This window comes from Octopus sinensis, linkage group LG6 (genome assembly GCF_006345805.1).
Source record: "Octopus sinensis linkage group LG6, ASM634580v1, whole genome shotgun sequence".
Classification (NCBI taxonomy): Eukaryota; Metazoa; Mollusca; class Cephalopoda; order Octopoda; family Octopodidae; genus Octopus; species Octopus sinensis.
Genome location: NC_043002.1, coordinates 5,259,835 through 5,287,149, shown reverse-complemented (window position 1 = coordinate 5,287,149; position 27,315 = coordinate 5,259,835). Strand labels below are relative to the sequence as shown.

Below are 27,315 nucleotides of genomic sequence, written 5' to 3'. Positions count from 1 at the left end.
TTTCTCCATACACCCATACGCATATAAATACTCGCATACATACATACATATTCTCAGTCACTCATACACATTCCTTCTCCCTCCGCCACACTCTCTTTGCTTGACAGCTGTTTCACACCTTCTCCGCCGCCGACTCTTCAGCTTGCTAATATGCTCGCGCACGCGCTTAAACATTCTTCTACTTTTTACCGTCTTTTATTCTCCACATCTGTCAAAAGAGATCTCTTTTTCCTTCCTCTTCGATTTTCCTGTACATCGTACAGTTCTGCCTAACCCTTCTGCACCATGCATTTTACGCGGTTCTCATCTCTGGAATTTATTACTACATCTCCATTTTTGAATTCTCCGGACGTTCAACCATTTACATATTTTAAAAAATTTTCTTCATTTCTTCTTTATTCTTTCTTCCATGAAAAACACTTCTCACTCTGTCACGTGAACACACTTCTGTGACATTCCTCTTGCCTTTCCTTGTGTCTCATCGGATTAAATTTCTTTTACCAGTTCCTGGACTTCCAAAACTCTTCGGATATTTCACCGGTGTTATGCAATATTTAAATAATGTTTTCTCTTTCACAGAACTTTTAATTATCTCTCTCTTATTCTCTCTCTCTCTCTCTCTCGTTCGCTCGCTCGCTCGTTCTTTCCCTCTTTACTAGAGTCTTGCATTGTAATGAATTTTCATCTACTTTTTCCTTGACTTTTCTCTCTGAATCTGCCCCTTTTCTCACACTTTCACTTCTTTTGTACCTTCTTTCTTTCCATATATCTGCGTGTCACAGCCATACGCCTGCAGACACTTCTATTACACCCTCCACGTTTCAAGTGTCTTCTCTTTATCTGACATTCGCACCGACTCTCACGTTCTCACATCCACGCCCTTCTCAAACTAAATGGACGCACACATACACACATATGCCTTACGCTACTATAGTTATGAACTTGCACACTTCCACATAATACAAAAATACACCCCCAAAACAACACAAAACACTCTTATCCTGTCCATATCTAAAAACGGATACACTCATATACTTGTACTTATACATTTCCCATTCACTCCCTCCTCTCCTCTTAACTCTCATAGAAATGCATTCCCACTCAGCTCTTAACCTATCGCCTTTTCTTTTTTCACTTGCTGACTTTTCCTCTTTCTCGTTCTTCTGATGAACGACTAACATCCGAAACGTCATAGTTCTTTTCCTTCTTTTTAAGTGCTAAATTAATACAGTATTTGTTAAACTTTACCCTCTGTGTTGTCTTTTTTACAAAATATTCATATACACACATGCATACCTACTTACTTAGCTATACCCCCCACACATACACACACACACATGTATATATGTATAATACATATGTAAATGTATGTATATGAGTATATGTATATATATAAACACTTATGAAGATGCATATATACCAATATATGTATATATATGGTTGTGTGAATATATATTGTGTGTTTGTGTATACATATATACATATATATATATATATATAGAGAGAGAGAGAGAGAGGGGGGGATAGAGGGGGCAGGCAGGCAGAACAAACAGACATAAACAAAGAAAATTTGATCTATAGTCCTTATATGTATTACATACATAGTAAACTTTGAGTACAAAGGAAATTAAAGATTTCCCACTTGAACCACCACACTACTTTAAGAATGCATGAACCTGAAGTTGCTGCTGCTGATCGTTGTTGAAGTTGTTGGTTTTTGTCGTTGTTAAAAGCATTTACCGCTTGCAACAGTTATTAGGCCGGTTATCTGGTAAATGGAAATAGAGAGGACTCGAATTTCTGGATTTTTCTGTTTGAGACCAAGGACTAGTTAAAAAATTATGTGTTACAATGTTGTGTATATCAGAACCATAAAGAAGGCATAATAATCATTTCTACAATAAGCACAACGCCTAATATTTTGGGGCGAGAGGGGCAAGTCGATTACATCGACCCAAGTGCGTAAGTGGTACTTATTTCATAGATCCCGAAAGGATGAATGGCAAAGTTGAACTCGGCGGAATTTGAACTCAGAACTAAGCATTTTGACATGTGTGCTAACGATTCTGCCTGTTCACCGCCTTCTAAACAATGCATAATAATAATTTTAATTTTTTTAACTTAAATTATTTCACAATTATTACCTTAGATACGATTTTTATAGATCTTACGTTGAGTTTACGGAAATGTAACTCGTTTTAGGTACAAAAATAGTTAAAATACAAAATGGAAAATAAAGAACGGAATTGTACTTATGAGAAAAGAAGAAATTTTATTTACAAACACCACTGTAATATTTGTTTGATCTTTATTTATCAACTTAAAATTGTCATTAGTAATTCGATTTTGTGCTGAACGAAAACATCCAGCAAACTGAAAACATCATTAATGACCGAAAAAGGAGGAGACAAATACTATAGAAATATGATATAATAAATAGGAAAGCTTGAATCAAGAGATCCTCGTTAAAGCGTAAAGAATCTGTTATGAAAAACAACTACGCTTTCTTGAGCAACATAAACCGTTCGACTCTGACTGAAAATGATTCTGTCAACAATATATATATGAAGTAGAAATCAATGCAAGTTTAACGGCGAAAGGAGTAAGAATAAAAATCTAAGGAGAAATACGGATAGCGAAGTAATAACAAATGTATGAGTGGCTGTGTGGTAAGAAGCTAGCTTGCCAACCACATGATTAGGGGGTCCAGTCTCTCTGCGTGGCAGCTTGGGAAAGTGACTTCTACTATAGTCTTAGGCCAACCAAAGCCTTTTGAGTGGATTCGGTAGACGGAACATTGAAATGTGTTGTACCCAATAAAGTCTTTTACACATTCCAACTCCTAGTTTATTAATACTGTTGCCCCAACCGCCGGTACGAAGTTCTTGCAGTAAATCTACGGTTAACAGGTAATCGATAGTGTGCCGGTACTTTACTCAGTCATCCATTTATACATTTTGTACAATTTCTCCATTATACATACATATATATATATATATATATATATATATATATATATATATATATTATATATATATAGTACAAAGCAATTAAGGGTTTAGCAACGAATTGCCTCACCACACACCGAATTTAGAAATAGCAGTCAAAGAGTTATAGCTATTCTTTCTACTAAAAGGGAGATCTCAGTAAAAACACAGCACTTGAAAGGCAAACACAGACAGGTAAGAGAGAATGAAATGACGGCAATCTATCATACAATTTTAAGTCACCTACGGCCGTACGTTTCGAAATTAAGTTTTAGGAAAGCATAAGAATTAGATAATTATATCTTACCCAACTTCTTTTCTCATCAGCGTAGGACACTACAATTATGAATAATTGTATATTAAATTTCGAGATACTAGAAGGCATCATCTCAACTCAGTATCAGAGCGAGCTAAAGCCGTTACCAGTACCACCAAATTCAAAGTGTGAATGAAAGTTTGTGTCACCAGCCCCTTCCCACCCGCGTGTAGCCAAGACAAGATGCTGTGGTCATTTACTGGGATGAAATATGGTTATCAGTAACAGTATAGGGTGAAATTAATTAATTTGGAATAATTATTAATTACACCAAGTAGATTTCGGCATGTAAAAGCCTCATTCGAGGAAAATTTAAGTAATACTAAGCAATTAAGGGTTTAGCAACGAATTGCCTCACCACACACCGAATTTAGAAATAGCAGTCAATGAGTTATAGCTATTCTTTCTACTAAAAGGGAGATCTCAGTAAAAACACAGCACTTGAAAGGCAAACACAGACAGGTAAGAGAGAATGAAATGACGGCAATCTATCATACAATTTTAAGTCACCTACGGACGTACGTTTCGAAATTAAGTTTTAGGAAAGCATAAGAATTAGATAATTATATCTTACCCAACTTCTTTTCTCATCAGCGTAGGACACTACAATTATGAATAATTGTATATTAAATTTCCTAAAACTTAATTCGTTGCTAAACCCTTAATTGCTTAGTATTACTTAAATTTTCCTCGAATGAGGCTTTTACATGCCGAAATCTACTTGGTGTAATTAATAATTATTCCAAATTAATTAATTTCACCCTATATTGTTACTGATAACCATATTTCATCCCAGTAAATGACCACAGCATCTTGTCTTGGCTACACGCGGGTGGGAAGGGGCTGGTGACACAAACTTTCATTCACACTTTGAATTTGGTGGTACTGGTAACGGCTTTAGCTCGCTCTGATACTGAGTTGAGATGATGCCGTCTAGTATCTCGAAATTTAATATACAATTATTCATAATTGTAGTGTCCTACGCTGATGAGAAAAGAAGTTGGGTAAGATATAATTATCTAATTCTTATGCTTTCCTAAAACTTAATTTCGAAACGTACGTCCGTAGGTGACTTAAAATTGTATGATAGATTGCCGTCATTTCATTCTCTCTTACCTGTCTGTGTTTGCCTTTCAAGTGCTGTGTTTTTACTGAGATCTCCCTTTTAGTAGAAAGAATAGCTATAACTCATTGACTGCTATTTCTAAATTCGGTGTGTGGTGAGGCAATTCGTTGCTAAACCCTTAATTGCTTAGTATTACTTAAATTTTCCTCGAATGAGGCTTTTACATGCCGAATCTACTTGGTGTAATTAATAATTATTCCAAATTAATTAATTTCACCCTATATTGTTACTTATATATATATATATATATATATATATATTATATATATATATATATATATATATTATATATATTATATATATATAGGTGAGAAAGTTGGTGTGTGAAAGCACGTGGTTGGATGTATATAAAATAGAAAAGAGTGAAAAAACTACAGAAGGCTTGTGTTGTAAGGTTAAAGAATGTATTTAAGTCGTTATGTTAGAAAAATGTCATAAAATTTTGTGTATAGTAACAGTTTTAGGAGAAATAACCGGTAAATTTGAAAAGTATATACGTAACCGGTTATTTCTCCCAAAACTATGTTACTATACACAAAATTTTATAAAATTTTTCTAACATAACGACTTAAATACATTCTTTAATCTTATAACACAAGCCTTCTGTAGTTTTTCACTCTTTTCGATTTTATATATATATATATATATATATATATATATATATAAGTTATGTTATATTCCGTTAGAAATGTTGTAGGGTACAGTGTAAAGCTCGTCCACCTTTCGAATTACCCAGTACTTTAGGTAGTATTATTATATACTTCCAAGTTTAAATTTAGGCATTCGTCGTGTGTGAATATAAAACTGAAGAAATTGGAGTCAAGAAGAGGGAGTAAGGTTGGACTTTTGTTTATTATTCGCTACAATTGTTTCGGCACAACGTAGTTCTCCAAGAATACAGGTATTTGATTATGCAACTTTTTGTTTGCGTAATGAGATCTAGTTGTGTTTCCTCAGGCGATATATACGAGTATTGTCTCCCTTAGTTTAAAATCTTCGAATATGAGGCCATCTTCTCTGTTTGTCAAGGTTTGAATTTATTAGCTGCTTGGATGCACATGGTGCGTGCCGCGAGGAGGAAACACAACTAGATCTCATTATGCAAACAAACAGTTGCATAATCAAATACCTGTATTCTTGGAGAACTACTTTGTGTCGAAACAATTGTAGTAAATAATGAAGAAATGTCCAAACGTACTTCTTCGTGACTCCAATTTCTTCAATTGTGTGTGTGTGTACGTATGAGTGCGTGTGCGTGTGTGTGTGTGTATGTGTGTGTATTATATGTATGTGTCTTTGTGTCTGTGTTTGTTTCCCACCACCGCTTGACAACCAGTGTTGGATCAGTGTCCTCGATGGATCAGTGTCCTCCAGTCAGTTCTATTCTGGGTCGCTTCTTTCAGATTGGCTATGGCCATTCCCGTGTCATTCTTGATGGTGTCAAGCCAGCGGGTTCTTGATCTGCCTCTTCCTCTCTTGCCACTGACCATTCCGAGCATGATGTCCTTCTCCAGGGATTTTCTCCGCATAATATGACCAAAATATGTCAATCTATACTTGGTGATCCTAGCTTCTAGCGACAGTTTCGGCTTGATCTGGTTAAGAACTTCTCCATTGGTGAGCCTCGCTGTCCATGGAATCCTTAAAAGTTTTCTCCAACACCAAAGCTCGAATGCATTAATTCTCTTCTGGTCAGCTTTCTTTAGTGTCCAGGTCTCGCATCCATATGTTGCTATTGGGAAGACGATTGCATTCACCAATCTGAATTCGGTAGCGAGTCTGATGTCATAAGGCTGATGCCATAAGCACATGCGATTATTTCCTTACTTTCATTGAAGGATACTCAATCGGAGATTCCCTGAAAGATTTTACGAATTTTTCACTGTATTACTGTTTGTATTTGGAAGATGTAAATAATTTCGTTTTGCTCTTTCTTGGAGATCACTAACACTTCTAGGCTTTTATGCAAGCCTGTAGTTACGTGGCTTGATGCACCTATGATAACAATTACAAATGAATAACAATAGCCTGTAAGTTTTACTATTAGTTCATAAAGATTCTTCTTATCCCCAATTTTAGACGAGACATTCCCATTTGCTAAGCTACATAATAGTGCGTGACTTTTGTTCCCCATCTCATGGAACAATATTGGACTTACTGAGTTAGTACAAGGTTACTGTCTTCATTGGAATGTTCCATCAGTATACTTGATTTTTAATACATTCTGGTCTTGGTGTGCTTCTGCTATAACCTATTTCTTTACTACCCACAAGGGGCTAAACACAGAGAGGACAAACAACGACAGACAAACAACGGCAGACAAACGGATTAAGTCGATTACATCGACCCCAGTGCATAACTGGTACTTAATTTATCGACCCCGAAAGGATGAAAGGCAAAGTCGACCTCGGCAGAATTTGAACTCAGAACGTAGCGGCAGACGAAATACCTATTTCTTTACTACCCACAAGGGGCTAAACACAGAGAGGACAAACAAGGACAGACAAACGGATTAAGTCAATTACATCGACCCCAGTGCGTAACTAGTACTTCTTTAATCGACCCCGAAAGGATGAATAGCAAAGTCGACCTCGGTGGAATTTGAACCCAGAACGTAACAGCAGACGAAATACGGCTACGCATTTCGCCCGGCGTGCTAACGTTTCTGCCAGTTCGCCGCCTTAATAGCTTCTGCTATAACCATCGGGACAATACTTCTTGCGTATAGCATGGTAAATGGTTTTAGCAACAATGCCATGTTTCAATGCAGACATGTTTGGACAGTTGCTGATGATGTGGTTGATATCCCCCATACTGTTTACAACACAATCAACATTTTCTATGACATCGTGGAAGCTTAGTGGTATACTTATCTCCCTTACTGACCAAGTATTCATTACGTGTCTCCTCTTCCTGTATAGCGAAGCGTAGCTTTCCTGGTGAGATGTGATATGTCTATCATACATCCAAGAAGTCCCTTCAATGTACCCATGCGCAACTGTCTTCTGGTATGACTGGTATTTCTTCCCGAAGTCCTAGTTTATGTAAAACAGTCCAGCTACGATTGGTTCATATGGAACGGTTGTATACTCAGAGTATTTATTCAGTTCTTCATTTAATCTTTTGATGCTGTTTCTGTCACTGTTACTCTTTTACCCTTTTACTCTTTTACTTGTTTCAGTCATTTGACTGCCGCCATGCTGGAGCACCGCCTTTAGTTGAGCAAATCGACCCCGGGACTTATTCTTTGTAAGCCCAGTACTTATTCTATCGGTCTCTTTTTTGACGTAAACACACCAGCATCGGTTGTCAAGCAATGCTAGGGGGACAAACATAGACACACAAACACATACACACACACTTATATATATATATATAATATATATATATATATTATATATATAATATATATATATATATATATATATATACATATATACGACAGGCTTCTTTCAGTTTCCGTCTACCAAATCCACTCACAAGGCATTGGTCGGCCCGGGGCTATAGCAGAAGACACTTGCCCAAGATGCCACGCAGTGGGACTGAACCCGGTACCATGTGGTTGGTTAGCAAGCTACTTACCACATAGCCACTCCTGCGCCTATGAGTAGTATATACTCAGAGTATTTATTCAGTTCTTCATTTAATCTTATGATGCTGTTTCTTTCACTGTTGTGTATAGACATGAAGTATTCGTATCACTTTTTACTGTTCAGTGGGTACTGTCGGAGTGATACGATGCAGCACTCAAAATCCGTTCGGACTAACTATATACTTCTGTCTCCATTCCTTCATTTAACATAAGTCCTGTTAGAGTGATTGCTAATGAGGAAGTCAGCAGTGGTGGCTAGCATCCTTCTTGTCTTGATGTTCACGTTGCAGATTTCTTCAAGTATCTAGTTTAGTATCCCAAAAGTTGGTTATGCATGGATACACATCCCGAAAGCTAGACAATATCGATAAGATTGCCAAGAAAAGAAATCAATCCTAGACTTATGAATGCACGAATGTAAGTATCTAAGTACTTACGCGCATGTGTATGTAAATACGAGCGTGTGTATGTTTAAGTGTACATATTTGTATCTGTACATAGATACAAATATATATATATATATATATATATATATATATATATATATATATATATATATTTGTATCTATACATAAATACAAATATATATAAAAATATATATATATATATGTATATATATATATATGTATATACATACATATATATAATATATATATATATATATATGTATATATATATATATATATATATATATATATATATATATACTCATACATACATACATACATACATACATACATAATATAGTGGGAGAGAAAAATAAGGAAGGAGGAAAAAAGGAAAGAAACCCAGAAAGAAAGGAAGATATATGTAGAAAGCAACTCTGTAAATTAGTCTGATATTCTTCACAATCTATTCATATCGTGTGTTAGACTAGTAATTTTATCCGCCTAAACTATCATTACTGCTTCATTGTCCGGAGACTTGAGTCTGTTTATACACGTATGTGCCCGATAGTCTTCTTCTTTCTTTTTTTGCATACATAGATTAGACACGCCATGTATGTGCTTGTTTGTGTGTGCGTATGTGTTTATTTGTGGCTCCATAATTAAAATACGTATTCTAAATGGTAAATCGTAAATTCGACATTTTTATTTTAAAGTAGGAGAACGGTTTGCACCGTTACATGAGTATTTGCATGTATCTTTCGGTGCCTTTCTTAATCTTGCCATTGTAGCAGCCTCTGCTAGAAATAATATCAATATCATCCCCAGTTATACACCATACTATTTTTAAAAGAACACATTGAATCATGTAATCCAAAACATAGAAGGCGGGATGGCTAGGGCTAAAATATCTATTTCTTTACTACCCACAAGGGACTAAACACAGCGAGGGCAAACAAGGGCAGACAAACGGATTAAGTCGATTACATCGACCCCAGTGAGTAACTGGTACTTATTTAATCGACCCCGAAAGGATGAAAGGCAAAGTCGACCTCGGCGGAATTTGAACTCAGAACGTAACGGCAGACGAAATACGGCTATGTATTTTGCCCGGCGTGCTAACGTTTCTGCCAGCTCGCCGTCTATGGCTAAAATACCTTTGATCTTAATATGCAGAATCAGAGCTTACCCGTGCTGGATGACACTAACTACCACTGCTGCTACTACTGCTACTGCTGCTGCTGCTACTACTGCTGCCACTGCTGCTGCTGCTACTGTTGCTGCATGGCTGGAAGACTTTTCGAAATGAATCAACGAAGGCACCTTTTCTCGATCACCTGATCTGCTGGAGATGGCAACCAACTCTTCCTCAAATTTACGTCCTATCTTCTTAGGAAAGACGAAAAGGTTACATTGATTGGACATTCGTTGTACGGGATATGCAAAGCGACATGAGTGGTCATGGTTGAATGGGTTTTTACATCGATATAATAATAATAATAATAATAATAACAATAATAATGTGGAAGCTGAAGACTAAAACAATACCTATTGTCATAGGTGCCCTGGGAATGATAGCAAAAGGGGCTGATTGCTACCTAACTCAGATACCAGGAAACCCCAAAATGGCAGAAATTCAAAAGATAGTGCTCATGGGAACTGCCCATATCCTACGCAAAATACTTTCTATGTAATCTCAAGTTTTAAAACAAACATAATTTTCGGTTTTTTTTTTTAGACATTCACTAGTACAACACCAAAAAGAACCCAAATATATGGCACACTAGGCATAACAACAACATGAACTTCCAACCTGTTGTCTCTTGAGGTCTCTGGGTGAGACTTGGAGCCAACTTGTACAAATATAAAGCAAAAGTCAAACATAGAATAATAATAATAATAATAATAATAATAATAATAATAATAATAATAATAATAATAATAATAATAATAATAATAATGTTTTGTCTTGGTATAAAAGATGGGCTACAGCAAATATTCTGCTCAATACCACAGATTTGCTTGTCAGTTGTTTGACCTTAACCAGTTGAGCATGTCCCTTAGTGGCTGACGATATGTGCATCTCTGATCACGAGCAGAAGTAGTGGGGGAGCATCATAGCCATGTGTTGAGAAGGATTCTTTGGGGTTTGAATAATTCACCTCTGGAAACATGGGTGTTTCGTTCAACGTCCTTAAACAACCCTTATTCAGGGACCTTTTGAGCGGGATGGGTTACTCGATCTGAAGAAAATTCTAACTGGGCTCCACCTGCAAGGTCATGTGCTGTTTATCTTGATATGAGATCACCATGTCGCGCACATATGGTTGTGATGCATGTGCCTGGTGTACCCTTATCAGACGGGTAGTCATGATGGGTATACTGGGCTTCGTATATTTTACCCCAGTGTCACTTTGATGGCATGCTCTGCTCGCTCACTCAATAATAATAATAATAATAATAATAATAATAATGATAATGATAATAATAATAATAATAATAATAATAATAATAATGATAATGATAATAATAATAATAATAATAATAATAATAATAATAATAATAATAATAATAATAATAATAATAATAAGCTCAGGGCTAAAAGCGGAGAGTGAAGGTTTCATATTAGCTTCTCAAGACCAATGCTTATTAACCCTGAACTACCAAGCCAATGTGATAAACAATGGAGCTGACCCAAAATGCCGATTCTGTAACGATGAGATTGAAACAATAGACCACCTAATCTCAGGATGTAGAGTCTTAGCACCTGCAGAATATAAAGCAAGACATGACAGAGTCGGCCAGTATTTACATTGGACAATATGTCGGCATTATAGAATCAAAACCGCTGACAAATGGTATAAACATCATCCTGAAGCTGTGACTGAGGGAGAAAATGTGTCGATTCTATGGGACTTCCCTGTGCAGACCGACAAAACTATAAAAGCTAATAAACCGGATATATCATAAAACATCAGACAAAAAAGATGTGTTTATTAATTGACATGAGTATCCCTTGCGATCACAATATAGCGGCAAAAGAATTTGACAAGATTAGTAAATATAAAGACCTGCTAATAGAAATTGAAAAAAATGTGGCATCTCAAGGCGACTACAGTACCAGTGATTGTAGGATCTCTAGGAATGATAAAAAAAAAAGGTGCTGAAACCTATTTGAAAATGATACCAGGCTTACCATTCCTACAGGAAGTGCAACAAATCGTGTTAACTGGACCGGTTCATGTACTGAAAAGAGCATTATCGCTGTGAAAACAACATCTATCCATGAATTTATTTATTTATTGATTTTTTAAATACATATTTTACCCGTGAATTTGCTTGCCTCAGCAAGACTGTAGTCAAATGACTGAAACAAGTAGAAGATAAAAGATAAAAGATAAATAATAGATGAGGTCTTTAACACTTCAAAAAGTTCTGCACTTATCATTCTGACAACCAAATGACATTAGCAAAGCATTTGAAACCATTCATTACTATCTATCCATTTGCAATAAAAATGCAAAACTAGCTCTTAAAAACAACACACTGCCTAAAGAACGATCTTTCAGGTCGTCAAGCGAATGTAATACTCAATAATAAGATATCTAAAATCTGCAATTTGCTGATTGTGTGCGACAATTATCTGTTCTCGCTTTTTAACCTATATCTCAAATGGCTTCCTCTCTTCTCTAAAACACATACGCGCAAAATCGTACATAGATGGCACCACAGTTAATTCCTCTTACGTTCTTACTATAATTCGACATGAACCGCCTAGAGACTTAAACTTCAAACAAATAGGCCGAAAGACGTACCTTCCAAATCTGACCTCCCCTTCTTATCAAATTAACAAACGACCACACACAAGACATAATTACTGAAAATTACAATTCAACATTCACAAAATACATAAAACATACACACAAATACACTTAAAGCACTCATATGATTGGTGTCCAGTCTACATATTAAATCTATAATGAATAGCACCAGCCTTGTCAGGAACCCACATTTCTCTGCACAATAGACTAGAAAAAATACAGACCAGTGCAATTCTCATTACCACAGGTTCTACACAATACAGACAAATAAAAATAGCCAAAATGAAAGCTCATCTGGGCATGCAAAGAATAATCTCCAAGCTCAGTCCCTGCTACTGTATGTTTAATCACTTCAAACACCCAGACATATTTGCAACACCTTCGGAAGAACAATATTTGGCTTTCTAATCCAGACTATCAGAAAGACCATATTCGCATCAAAACAACAACTGCCTTAATGAGGTCACTTAATTTTGGCACTACTAGGTCACACACACATAGCAATAAATGCAGAGTAATAATTATCATGTTCTGACTGTTCCTCCCTTCATGGACAGAATCTACAGTTATACCCCGAAACACATGAGGGGAGGGGTACTTTTACAAAGTTTATCTACCTGCCAGGAGTAGCACCAGATCTGTCTCAAATAACATCCTAACAACTTAAAAAGGGAAGAATGCGTTAGATAATGCACTTATGGATATCTTTCACAGTATGGATGGCCACAGCAGGAACGCTTTTGATAATAACTTGTTGGGTCAGAATAATATCAACCGGTATAAAAAGTAGAAAAATTCACAATGAAGAGGGTATATTGAATATACCCAGATACCATTGCACGCTTGTGTGCGCAGTGCGGTCCTCAGCCTGAACACTATGTACCATAGTTTCAAAGATACTTTCTTTAAGCAATCATGTGGTGGAAGTGCTCATGCCGTAAAGTAACTTCCATAGACATTTTGGTCGTTTTTACAGTGACACGTGGCATCTAATAATGTAAGCAACAAAACTCCTTCACAACAGCGCAAAATCAGATGCTGTGACTCTCAGTTAAAGAGCTTTAACAATGTTTGATTATATTAAATGAACAGAAGCTCCCCACTGTGTTACATAGTTCATTCATCTTTTGTCTTGAACCAGAAGTTGTGTGACTCGCTTTTCTCAGCAACTTCTGAAAGATACGATGGTTGGGATTACACAACGGCGAGGAATAATACGAAATGGATAAAACATTAAAACAATACTTCCCTCCTCTTCTTCCCGCATGGTTCTTGGTCTCAAGCATTTGTCTTATGAAGAAAGGCTGAAGACGCTCGACCTTTATTCTCTAGAAAAACGACGACGCCGTGGTGATCTCATTCTTGCTCACAACATCATAAGCGGAAAGTGTAACCTCTCGAAAGAGCTGTTCTTCACTCCTGCTCCAGAGCGTAGGCTGCGGGGTCACTCTGAAAAGCTTTATCTGCGACGATTTCATCTCAATCGAAGGAGAGGGGCTTTCTCCGTCTGGGTTGCGGATCCGTGGAATAAGCTGCCGGACGAGATAGTGAAGATGCCGACGACCGGTCGGTTCAAAGTCTTCCTTGATCACAAGTGGCCTGAACTCTTTACATGAACACCACCCTGTACATAACTCCATGTCCCACTACATGGCCTTGCTTTTTGCTTTTTGAGCCAACTTCCTGCCTGATTACGTCGAGAAGGTAAGTTCACTGCGGTAGTCCACAGTGGAATTAACCCTGAGAGAGAAATAATAAGGGTATACATCGTCAAGGTGTGAAGACGTTTTCCAAGTTAACGGAAGCCTCTGTTGAGGAAACGAAGTTATACAGTTATATAGACTCTCTCTACAATCCTTGTTCATTACCTGAGTTACATTCTTTCAGATTTATCCGATTTAACCTGCAAGCTTGCAACTTAGGGTGGGGATTATTAAAACAACTAAGGATCAAGTGCTTATGTTAAAACTGGATGACGGATTAAATGTACCATCCAAGAACAGATCGTCCACTCTACGCGATTCCATACAGTTTCGCTCACAAGATTTGGGTCAATCCAAGGTTATGGCAGAAGACACCGCCATATGAGAAGTAAACGTCTTAAACACATAACCAGTATTTAATTAGAGTTTCTCTAGAGGATGGATTTATATTTCGCTGTGATTGTAGATCATGGTGCTAATTGCAACAGCATAGTCAGCAGCAAAAATCAACAACATTATTCGGCAGCCAACGTAGGAAACCCTGCATGGAGGTATAACCTGTTATAAACAGCAACCTAATATCCCTTGAATCGCCCTCTGCTGTCTTCAATAAAGGCATGAAACATTAAATAATGTACTCAGAGGAACCTCTAAAGTGATGGTCAAGGCAGGAATATCTTAATCAGAATATCAGAGTTGGCCTGGATCAAAACAGCAAAACTATGGCCTTCCGCAGACTAGTCCTGTTCACTCACCATCTCCACCACTAAACAACTACCAATACTTCCGGTACCTTAACCTATATGTTCACCACAAGCCACACCACACGTCAACAAAATGGGTCTCTAAGTGTCACTCGATCTACTAGAAATAGCAGCCAGAAGTACCTCAAAGCACACACTTGCAATCTTTGAAAAAAATAGATGAAGAAATACATTAGTATGATGCTGATCTTAATACACAATGTTGAAATAAAGACGAGATGGTCGTGAGTGGAACTTCTTTGATTATGGGATTGGTCATCAGAAGTGATCAGGAGCTGGACAGCAACAATAACAGAAACACCATTTTTACTATAGGGCTGATGGAAAATGAGCAACAACTGTATCGGAGAGAGTGGTGGTGGTGGCGGTGGTGGTGGTGGTGCTACTGGTGGTGGTACTTGTGATGATGTTCATCTGTAGTGGGAAGAGCGTCGGTGGCATCATAGATAAAGATAGTGTTATAGCTCTGGTAAACGCGTTGCTGGTGTTACTAATTTGTGTAACAGTAATGGTGGTGGTGGTGGTCGTCGTCGTCGTGGTCGTGGTCGTGGTCGTCGTCGTGGTCGTGGTCGTAGTCGTGGTGGTGGCGAATGTTTGTGTAAGGGGTTGGTCGTCTTTACTGGAAGAGAAGAGAATTAGGGTGTGGTTGAAATAGTAGAAGATGGTATATATGTATATATAAATATGTGTGTGTGCGTGTGAGTACATATATATATATATACATACACACACACACACACACATATATATATATATATATATATATATATATATATATATATATAAATGCATAAGATTGTATGCATATACGAATATGTATATAAATATATGTACATATGTATATATATGTGTATATATATATACTATATATATATGATTGTGTGTATCTATGCACGTACATACATACGTATGTATGCATGTATGTATGTATGTATGTATGTATGTATGTATGTATGTATGTATGTATGTATGTATGTGTATATTCGTCCGTGGTTGCGTGTGGGGGGAAGGGGTAAACAGAACGGAAGAAATTATGAAAACATGAGAAGGTGAATATTATTATTAATAGTATTGGAGAAGGAAATAAAAAACAGGTGAATCAGATAACGATACAGGAAGAAGAGAAAAAGAGAGAAGGTGCGGTTTGGTGAAGAGGATAATGGCGGAAAAGGTAAGACAGTGAGAAAATGGAGGATAGTACTGAGGTACTGGAGGTACTAAATAAGTATGTACTAAGTATATACTGAGGTACTTGAGGTACCAAGTAGGTATATACTTAGTACTTTTATATTTTCTCAGGATATATTCTTTTATTCTTTTACTTGCTTCAGCCATTTTGACTGTGGCCATGCCGGAGCACCGCCTTTTGGTCGAAGAAATCGACACCGGGACTTATTCTTTGTAACTCTGGTACTCATCCTATCGGCCTCTTTTGTCGAACTGATAAGTTACGGGGATGTAAACAAACCAAGATCGGTGGCGGGACATACACGCAAATATATACATATGTAACACACGACAGGCTTCTTTCAGTTTCTGTCTATCAAATCCACTCACAAGGATTTGGTCGGCCCGAGGCTAGAGCAGAAGACACTTGCCCAAGGTGCCACGGAGTGGAGCTAAACCTGGAAGCCTCCTACCACACAGCCACGCCCGTGCTTATATATCTTTCTTTTATCTTTCACTTTTTTGCTTGTTTCAGTTATATAACAGTGACCATGCTGGGGCATCTTACTGGCACCTGTGCTGGTGGCATGTGTAAAAAGATTCGAGCAAGGTCGTTGCCTTTACCGCCTGACTGGCCCCGTGCCGGTGGCATGTAAAAAGCACCCACTACACTCTCGGATTGGTTGGTGTTAGGTAGGGCATCCAGCTATAGAAACTCTGCCAAATCAAGGGTTTTTAGTCGAAGAAATGGACCCAGGATTAATTTTTTTCTAAAAGCCTAGTACTTATTCTATCAGTCTCTTTTGCCGAACCGCTAACTTTCAGGGACGTAAACACACCAACGCTGGTTGTCAAGCGGTGGAGGGGACAAAAACATACACAACTATACATTTATATACAATAGGCTTCTTTCAATTTCTGTCTTCCAAATCCACTCACAAGGATTTAATCGGCCCGAAGCTATAGCAGAAAACCCTCGCCAAAGGTGCCATGCAGTGTAACTGAACTCAGAACTATATGAGTGGAAAGCAATCTTCTTACATCACAGTACCTGCACCTGTGTGTGTGGGGAGAGAGAGAGAGCGAGAGAGAGAGAAGGGTAGGTTAATGAAAGGGCAAGTGGGAAAAAGAGAGATGGTTTCTCTACAACTACCATGGATAATTTTTGTTCATTAAAGTTTTCCACCTCCCTAAATTTCATGCGTGAGACTGGCTCCACAGTATTTAACCTGCATATCGCGTCCCTGAGATATTTTACCTTTCACTTTTTTTAGTTGTATGTATATATGCATGCATGTATAGATGTATGTATACATATATGCATGTATGAACGTATATGTGTATGCATATAGGTATGAATGATTTGATGGTATACCGTAGATTAATAACTTTCTTTTTTAAAATAATGAAACCAGCCTGTGAGGCGCGAGCTTAAACCTCAAGGTGTACTTGGGTCTTGCGTTGTGAGCGTTTATCTTCACATATAACAGTTGCTATGGTATATCTTTAACCATTCTCAGACGGTGCCCCACCTGTCTTAACCTTCAGTGTTTTCCAACACTTCTTCATGAAGCACTTGGCTATGAATGACAACTCGAACATCTGTAGTTAACGAAGCGTAACGAAGCACAAATGCATGCATTCTACGGTCAGATGACGTTGTTCATAGACCAATGATGTGTTTTCACACATTTTATCTATAAAGGAAATTGTTTTTTCTTCGATACTATTCTGCAGAATATGTCTTTCCATGTCCGTTACCAGCGTCTCGCCTTACTGGCACTTGTACCCGTGCTAGTAGGGTGCCAAGAGTACCATCCGAGCGTGATCGTTGTCAGAGCAGCCAACTGGCTTCCGTGCCGGTGGTACGTAAAAGGGCACCATTCGAACGTGTTTGTTACCAACGTCGCCTTACTGGCACCTGTGCTGGTGGAATGTATAAAAAGATTCGAGCGAGGTCGTTGCCAGTACCACCTGACTGGCCCCCGTACCGGTGGCACGTAAAAAGCACCCACTACACTCTCGGAGTGGTTGGCATTAGGAAGGGCATTCAGCTGTAGAAACTCTACCAAATCAAGATTGGAGCCCGGTGCAGCCATCTGGTTCGCCAGCCCTCAGTCAAAATCGTCCAACCCATGCTAGCATGGAAAGCTGACGTTAAACGATGATGATGATGATGATGTCCAAGTGTACGCAAGCATGTTAAATATAATTGATCACATCTATATTTCATTCAGCGCTGCTTAGTATTCCTCTAATTAATTAATTCTAACTTGACAAATCTTTGCTCCCGTCAACAAATTTTTCGTTTGCTGTTCTAATATAAAAGCAATACGATAACGAGGCTGAAACGCATATGACCTGTGACCTGATGACGTCATTTATAGCCAGTGATGCTTTTTTTTCTTTTTTTCAAATATTTTGTCTATAAGAAAATATTTTCTTCCCCCAAAAATTTCTACACCGTATATTTTTATATGTCCGAGTATACTGGGACATGTTGAATATGATTATACTCTCCTATATTTCTTTCAACGCTGCTTAGTGCGCCTCTGACTAGATTTAGGGTCAGTTTCATTCGAGGATCAAAAGTTATTCATTAGTAGACTTGTCAGAAAGAGGAAGGTAACTAAGAGAAATCGATTCCACAATTCGTTTGTTTTCCGCAAGTCGGACTTTTAAAACACCAGAAGAGCCACGTAGTAGGACAAAGTGTGGCGTTTAATTATGATCATATACGGGTAATTAATTGACAGAATCGTTAGAGCGATTAGTTGTGATATTTGTACTTTTAGGAAGTACAAAGGAAAATTTTTATAAATTCAAGATTTAATATATTTTTATCAAAGTACGATTGAAATTTTTTCTATCGCCCACGTTTCAATTAAACATTTTATTCAATGCAGCATTCAATTTATTGCGGGGGCAGCGTGTTTAACGTCTGTTTATAATTCTAGACATATAAAATTTTCCCAAATATTTGCAATGCTACTTTCTACAGTTACAAGTTTAATCCAGCGCCAACCAATTCCAGTATCTTTCCAGTATCGTTTCATATTCGTCGGGTGTTGCTAAAGAAATAGAAAACTACTGACTTTAATTTCCTTTCGTCAATTGGGCATAAACACAGAAATATATCCCTCCACCTCACGATTTTGCCTCTTCATAACTTTCTAGAAAGTGGATATCTTTATATATAAAAGTCAAGTTGTGTGGTGTCTGTCTCCTACGATTTAGATTCCTAACTACTCCCACATTTTGCGGTGCAATTTAACCAAAAGCTGGTATTTTATAGTTGTGATTCATATCGAGCCCTTCTGGGTATTAGCGCGCGTCTACGATGAGTCTACGATTTAAAAAAAAATTTACCATCATTTTTTCCCATTTTTAATGCATTTTTTGCTATTAAATAAGGGAAGTAACTCTCTAAAATTGCTTATATAGTTATTTCCCTTACAAACCCGAGCAACGCCGGGCGATACTGCTGGTGTTTTAATAAAATTCTCATCAAATTCCTTTCAGATGGTGTAGATTATAATTACAGCGGAACTTAATGCGCAAAAAAAAAAAGGAAAAAGAAATCATTGTAGAACGGGGAATACATTGCTTACACTAAATTATTGAACACATTTCTTTCTGTATTTCTTAGGCGAGGCGCTGGCAGAATCGTTAGAACGCCGGCCAAACGGAAGTAAAAGTTTAACGGTATATCGCATGTCCTTCTGTTCTGAGTTCGGATTCTGTCGACTTTATTTTTCGTCTTTCATGGTCCGATGAAATAAGAATCAGTCGAACACCAGAGTTGATGTAATCTACTTTGTAGAAACTTTCATTGATAAATATTTATTTTCCAGAACGTTATGAGAAGCACATTTTTTGAAGTTATGGCCTAAATTTACTGAATGAGTGAATACTATTAACCGAATAAGGGAATCAAAGGAAAGGTAGACATCGCATACCAGAAAATAATTACACAAATTGGAAATTTAATGTGTAAATGATTTAGCAGCTATCGGCGAGCTGGTAGGAAAAATGTTTAGCGGTATTTCTTCTGACATATAACGTTCTGTATTCAAATACTGACGAAGTCAACTTTGCTTTTCGTCTTTACGGAGTCGATAAAACTAGGGTGGATGTTATAAAGTCTCCCCTCCCCTCAAAATTGTCGGTCTTGTGACAAAATTTGTAAGAGTATTATATCACGATTGATCTTGATGACTTTACTTGTTACGTGGATGTTGAACATGACTTAATATTTTTTTCATCTTCAAGGCGGCGAGCTGGCAGAATCGGTTGCATGTCGGACGAAATGCTTAACGGCATTTCGTCTGTCTTTATGCTCTGAGTTCAAAATCCGCTGAGATTAAACTTTGCCTTTCCTCCTTACGGGGCCGATAAAATAAGTACCAGTTGAGCACTGGGGTCAATTTCATTGGTTGAGCCCCTACCCTGAAATTGCTGGTCTTGTGCCAAAGTTTGAATCTAACATTTTATTTTCTTCATCATTATTTTCGTTCTGCCCTTTTACTTTCGTTGCTCAATATCATTTAACATTATCATTTGAAAACGTAACAAAGCGTAAAATGACTTCAGTATTCTCCATTTATGTTCATTCCATTTTCATCTTTTTTAAGCCTTTTACAGATGTCTTCCAGTGAGTGCAGCTTTAATCCCATGTATTATTCCTCTTTCAATATTGATCCTTTCGCTTTTAGTATGAAGTCTCAAGGTAATATTCCTTGACTATAGATTTTCTTCATAATCTGTATATAATTTTGTTGTAGTTTCCGATCGATAAAAGATTCAAGCACAGCTGTGATTTCAATGTTATCGAAGGCTCCTTCATAATCAATAAAGCCGAAATACAATGGTTGTCTATATTCTCCTTGTTTCTGAATAACTTACCTCATGAACTGCAAGTGGCCGGTGACTGGAAACCCGATTCTCGATTTTACTTGTTTCCTTGCTTGTTTGAAGTCAACAACAGGATAGATGCTATTTGTAAACACTTTGGAGAATAGTTAATAGAAGTTAGACAAGAGGCTGGCTTGTCTGTAGTTTTTTTACAGTTCTATAATAAAAAGTGTTCTAATAAAATGTATGATTGCATTGTTTTATATCGGTGGTTCTCAATCAATTTTATATTCGGGTCAGATCCAAAAGCTTGGATGTTTTTAGTGGGGCTTCACCAAAAAAGTAAACATAAGTCAATTAAAGGAAAGTTTATTAAATTTTTAGAGGGAAAACCGCAAAAAGAAAAGATAATAGTAGACAAATGGAATTTAATGTGAAACTTGATTTTGCTTTCAGTTTTCAACTAGTTTGTCAAAACGAGGACTCATGGTGGAAGACACCATACGGAAAAGCTTGTTAACATTATGCTCAGTCAATCAGTCGCCATATTTTGTTTTGATAACCACCAGTTTGCTGAAAAGTGCTTCACATATACATGTTGAACCAAATACAGAGGCATTTTCTTGTGTATTAGCAATCAAGTTAGAATATTTCCCCTCTGGGATTCGCCTCCAGAAGTTATGTAGCTGACTATCCTTGAATGTGGATGCCAGCCCCATATCTGGCTGCAAATCCAGGAACTCCATTTGAAATTCTTTGGGAGCACTGACCGCATCTACCTCTATAGATGCTGAAAATATTTTCATCGAGGGTAAGGAAACCTTGATGTAAACCAAACGACGTTAAAATTCGTCAATCAAGTCACTTATGATCTTGCTGTACTTATTGCATGATCTGTTATCCTTGTGCTCAGAAAGCTAGGGGAAATAGGCCGCAATACCACGTGCAATCGGCATCTTCCAAACCTTTGCAATGAAGGCAGATACTATACCGTACAACTCATGACTGAGTGCGGTTCAAAGTCGCAAAGTGTGCAGTGATATCGACCATGACAGCCAAATCATCAATCCATTATTTGTTGCAAAACTGATGGAAGATTATCTTCCCTTCAGCAAAAGCTTTGATTTCTAGGGGAAGTTTGTAGAACATGTTCAAACATGTGGCACGACTTATCCACCGAACAGCATGAACACATCTCCATAATCAGCATCGATATCCGGTAAAAACTGCTTAAAATTACGATGATTCAGGGCTTTTGCACGAATCCGGTGTATGATTGGTATTGCTGCCTCTGTCGTATTGGCCATTTTCAGCGATTTAGCAATGAAATTTTCCTGGTGTATAATGCAGCGGTGTCTTTTAAGATTGTTCTCTGCTCACCGTCCAGCAATGAGTCCTTGAAGATCTTGTTTCTGTCCAAGCATAGAAGGATCTCCATTTCTGGCAATCGAAAACTGTTTTGACGGATGCAAATGTACTTCTTGAAGGCTTGCACGAAATTCACAGACTGTATCTGTCCCTTTTTGAGGAGTCATGAATGGAACGCAACGTGAGATATTCTTAGTAAATCTGGAAGTCTGGCATCACTCCTCTGACGAACGCAACCACTTGATCTGTATCGGTAATGTCTTTTGTGCCGTCAAGAGCGGTGGTAGAGCAGCAGACAAAAGCCCTCGATTTACAGAGAAGTTGGCCACGTAGATTACTAGAAAAGCATCCAACACGTCGAGTGATTGTGTCATTCATTGCAGAGCTGTATTTTCTTTGCTTTTTGTTGAATGCTTGAAGAACAACATTCTTCTGTGAACATGACAATAGCCTGTTTCATGATTTCGCTATCCGAATACGGCTTCATATGGCAAGTCAGAATGTGACTAGTCCTGTATGATTCTATTCTTACGACTTTAGAATCACGTTTGAAGAAATTCATTTACTTTGTGAGCGCTGTTGTTAAGAATTTTCCTTGATTCTCCTCGGTAACAAATATATTCCTCAGAATGAGTTTGGTAGTGTCTCTCAACATAAAACGACTCCAAATTGTTTATCACCACAGGAGAGAGGATGCAGTGTGCCTTGCCGTCCTTTTTCAATCACAAAATATTCTACTTCTTAATCGGCTTGTAATGCACTATACTTTTGCATAAGTGTATGAGCTTTCAACAAGGGTAGTTCCACCATAACAGACAATGAAAGTTAATGCAATGATGATGAAAGAATGCATAACAGCTGACTGAGTGGTTTCTTGCATGTCCAACGCCGGTAAACGAAGGTCATAGCACGGGTAGTTCAATAATGCTCATTTACTGTTCTGTGATTGATCTGGCTGAATAACAATTTATTACCAGTGTGTACATGCACGTGTACCTCAATGTCGATATTAATGTCGTCGCAAGCTCGAGTCAGTGAATGAAAGAAAATGATGCGATTTTAGTTGAAGACAAACCTATGCTTGGTTTATTTTTTAAAAAGTTTTAACTTTGGTATCAGTATTTCTGAATATGTAAGAGGACTTTCTACATTAGGACTTTTTATTAAATTCCTAAAAAAAAGTCGTGGGCCGCCTTAAGGATGCTTGAGGGTCGCATATGATTCTAGAAGCCGCGATTGAGAACTACCGTTCGAGATGCTGGAAAACTTATTTGATTTAGTGCATTTTGTAAAGACTTATCAAGAAACTATGTCCTCATCTTCTTTGAAGAATTCGACGAGCAATACTTTTTCACCCGGGGCCTTTCTGATTTTCATGTCTTTCAGTATATTTTTAATTCAATCATTTGCTACACCCAGTACTTCATCTTTATCAACCACATTAATTCCTGGGACCCTTAAATTATTCTTACTTGAATTTAAATCTTGGTGAAATTCTTTTAGTTCATAAATGAGCGCCTCTGTATCCTTATGGCTTGTCCATCACCAAACTTGAAAGTAATATTTGTGATATTATTATTATTATTATTATTGAGTGAGAGAGCAGTTCATGCCATCAAAGTTACACTGAGGTAAAATATACGAAGCCCAATATACCCATCATGACTACCCGTCTGATAAGGGTACACCAGGCACATGCATCACAACTATATGTGCGCGACATGGTGATCTCATATCAAGATAAACAGCACATGACCTTGCAGGTGGGGCTCAGTTAGAATTTTCTTCAGGTTGAGTAGCCCATCTCGCTCAAAAGGTCCCTGAATAAGGGTTGTTTAAGGATGTTGAAAGAACCACCCATGTTTCCAGAGGTGAACTATTCAAACCCCAAAGCATCCCTCTCAACACATGGCTATGATGCTCCCCCACTACTTCTGCTCATGATCAGAGATGCACATATCGTCAGCCACTAAGGGACATGCTCAACTGGTTAAGGTCAAACAACAAACAAGCAAATCTGTGGTATTGAGCAAGATATTTGCTGTAGCCCATCTTTTATACCAAGACAAAACAATGTACATGATAACACTTCCAATCAGTTAAGATCAGAAGCCATGAGAGCCACTGCCTGGTACTGCATCAGGGCATTTATTATTATTATTATTATTATTATTATTATTATTATTATTATTATTATTATTATTATTATTATTATTATTATTATTATTATTATTATTATTTGACCCATGAATAGTCAAGAAGGAAGGCGAAAAAATAGACATATACAATCCTCTTAAGTACGAAACTGCTCAGCTATGGAAAATGAAGATGAAGATAATGCCAATTGCTGTTGGGTCTTTGGGAACAGAATCAGAAGGCATCAAGAGAAATATAAAGGAAATCGGAATAGAGTGCCCAGTAGAACTGTTACAAAAGGTTTGCATCTTTGGCACTGCCAGAATAATCAGGAAAGTATTAGATGGTTGAAAATAATAGACAGCATGGTACCGTAGGCTGCAGGCAGCAAGCCCGCTACGAATGCAAGACTCTAGGACTTCCAACAAAACCTGAGTTAAAAAGAGTAATAGTAAGTTTTAAAAGCTGGTGAGAACACAAACCACTGCCAGTGCTTGAAAATGATCACATGTCACTCCTTTGGAACTTTACTGTTCAAACTAACGGACAGACAGATGGAAATAGGTCAGACATTATATTGAAGGATTTCAGACAAAAATCATGCCTCCTCATCGATATAACAGTCCCAGTTGACATAAATGTGACCTACCAAAAACTGAGCAAGTATAGAGATTTTGAAGTAGAAATTGGCAATACCTGTTCTCCTAGGTACCCTATGAATGACAGCAAAAAGAGACTGGTTGCTACCTATTTCAGATACCAGGAAATCCAAAAATGGAAAAAATTTAAAAAATAGTGCTCATGGTAACTGCTCATACCCCACGGAAAATATTGTCTATGTAATCCCAAACACATTTAACTCTGTAAACATTGTCAAAAGTACTTAATAGTAAACACCTTTAACTGTCATCTTAACGTCACACTATCATCTTGTCATCAAATTACTTTTAAAACAAACTTATAATTTACTTATGTCTTGACAGACGTTCTCTGGAAAAATACTCTGAGCAAAACCAAATATATGACACTCTGGTCATAACACCAACTTGTACTTCTAGCTTGTTGTCTCTTGAGGTCTTTGGGTGAGACTTGGAGTCAACTTGTATAAACCAAAGCAGAACCCAAACATACAATAATAATAATAATAATAATAATAATAATAATAATAATAATAATAATGGCGGAAACCCCAAAATGGCAGAAATTCAAAAGATTGTGCTCATGGGAACTGCTCATATCCTACGCAAAATACTTTCTTTGTAATCTCAAGTTTTAAAACAAACATAATTTTCGTACGGTTTTTTAGGCATTCACTAGTACAACACTAAGTACAAAACCAAATATATGGCACCCTAGGCATAACACCAACATGAACTTCCAACTTGTTGTCTCTTGAGGTCTCTGGGTGAGACTTGGAGCCAGCTTGTGCAAATGTAAAGCAAAAGTCAAACATAGAATAATAATAATAATAATAATAATAATAATAATAATAATAATAATAATAATAATAATAATAATAATAATAATGATAATAATAATGATAATAATAGAGCAATTGGCTGATAGGTGGGAGGAGAAACCTCTGCACGGCAAATATGTGACCCGCAGCAAACAAGCTGATGTTGACCAGAAGCAAACCCATCAGTGGCTACGGAGCTCAGGGCTAAAAGCAGAGAGCGAAGGTTTCATCCTGGCTGTTCAAGATCAAAGCCTATTAACCCGGAACTACCAGGCCAATGTGATGAAAAATGGAGCAGACCCAAAATGCCGATTCTGCAACGACATGATTGAAACAGTGGACCACCTAATCTCTGGATGTAAAGTCTTAGCTCCAGTGGAGTATAAATTAAGACATGACAGAGTTGGCCAATATCTACACTGGCTAATAAGTCGGCATTACAATATCAAAACTGCCGACAAGTGGTATAATCACCACCCTGAGGCTGTAACTGAAGGAGAAAATGTAACCATTCTGTGGGACTTTCCAGTACATACAGACCGAACCATCAAGGCCAATAAACCAGATATTGTTGTGAAAGACCAAAACAATAAAGTTTGCTTATTGATCGACATGAGCATCCCCTGTGATCATAATATCTCAGCGAAAGAGTTTGACAAGCTCAGAAAATATAAAGACCTACTCATTGAAATTGAGAAAATGTGGAATCTCAAGGCGGTTACAATACCAGTGATCGTAGGAGCACTAGGAATGATCAAGAAGGGAACCGAAAATTATATGAGAATGATCCCTGGCTTACCATCCCTGCAAGAAGTGCAAAAGATTGTCTTAACTGGTACATCACACGTATTGAGAAGAGCATTGTCGATGTGAGAACTGTTGCTGCTCATGTATTTTAATTTAACTTTAAAAAAAATTTAAAAAATGAACGAACTATTGAGTTTGGTTTAATGGCCTACCAATGTATACTATGAGTTTCTTTGCCCTAGGAGTCGGGAAGACAATCGGCAAGAAATGGAAGCAAATTTGAAAGAAGAAAAAAAAAGTAATAATAATAATAATAATAATAATAATAATAATAATAATAATAATAATAATTCTTTCTAGCATAGGCACAAGGCCTAAAATTTCGTGGGAAGGGGCTAAATGATTACGTTGACCTCAGCTGGTACTTCAATGATATTGTTAAATACTAATTTCTTGAAAAAATAATAATTCTAGTGTTTTAGTATGAATGCTAGCAATAACAACTCGCTTAACAACAACAACAACAACAAATCAAGGACACAGCTTTCAACACACATTCTTCCGAGTTTCTAAACTTTCTAAACTTATATGCAAAACTCAGTTGGGGGAACACTCTTGGCAGAGTCGTGTCATAAGGGACTCTGTACCTTAGGTGAATAAGGAAAAAAGTTATGCACCTCTTCTTCACAAAGATTGATGTCTCTTTGTGTGCCCTCTAGAAGCACGTGATGACTTATGGGACAGAATCCTGTCCATTAAGTGAAACAAAGCGTACGGCGGAGCATGTCTGTTTTTCAGGGACGAAACCAAAGCAAAAAGACACGCTGAGATTGTAAGATTAACATCACTGTTTATGCAAAAGCACACAGATCAAAGCTACATACCAGTG

At 37.4% G+C, this 27,315-nt stretch overlaps 1 long non-coding RNA gene across 1 annotated transcript; it reads left to right on the top strand.

The window, feature by feature from the left end:
- The first annotated feature begins 10,312 nt into the window (after nt 1–10,312).
- On the top strand, nt 10,313–25,707 carry LOC118763805. Its single transcript, XR_004999554.1, has 3 exons — nt 10,313–10,368; nt 24,553–24,655; nt 25,676–25,707. It is a non-coding gene; the product is annotated as an uncharacterized LOC118763805 (long non-coding RNA).
- The last annotated feature ends 1,608 nt before the right edge of the window (nt 25,708–27,315 follow it).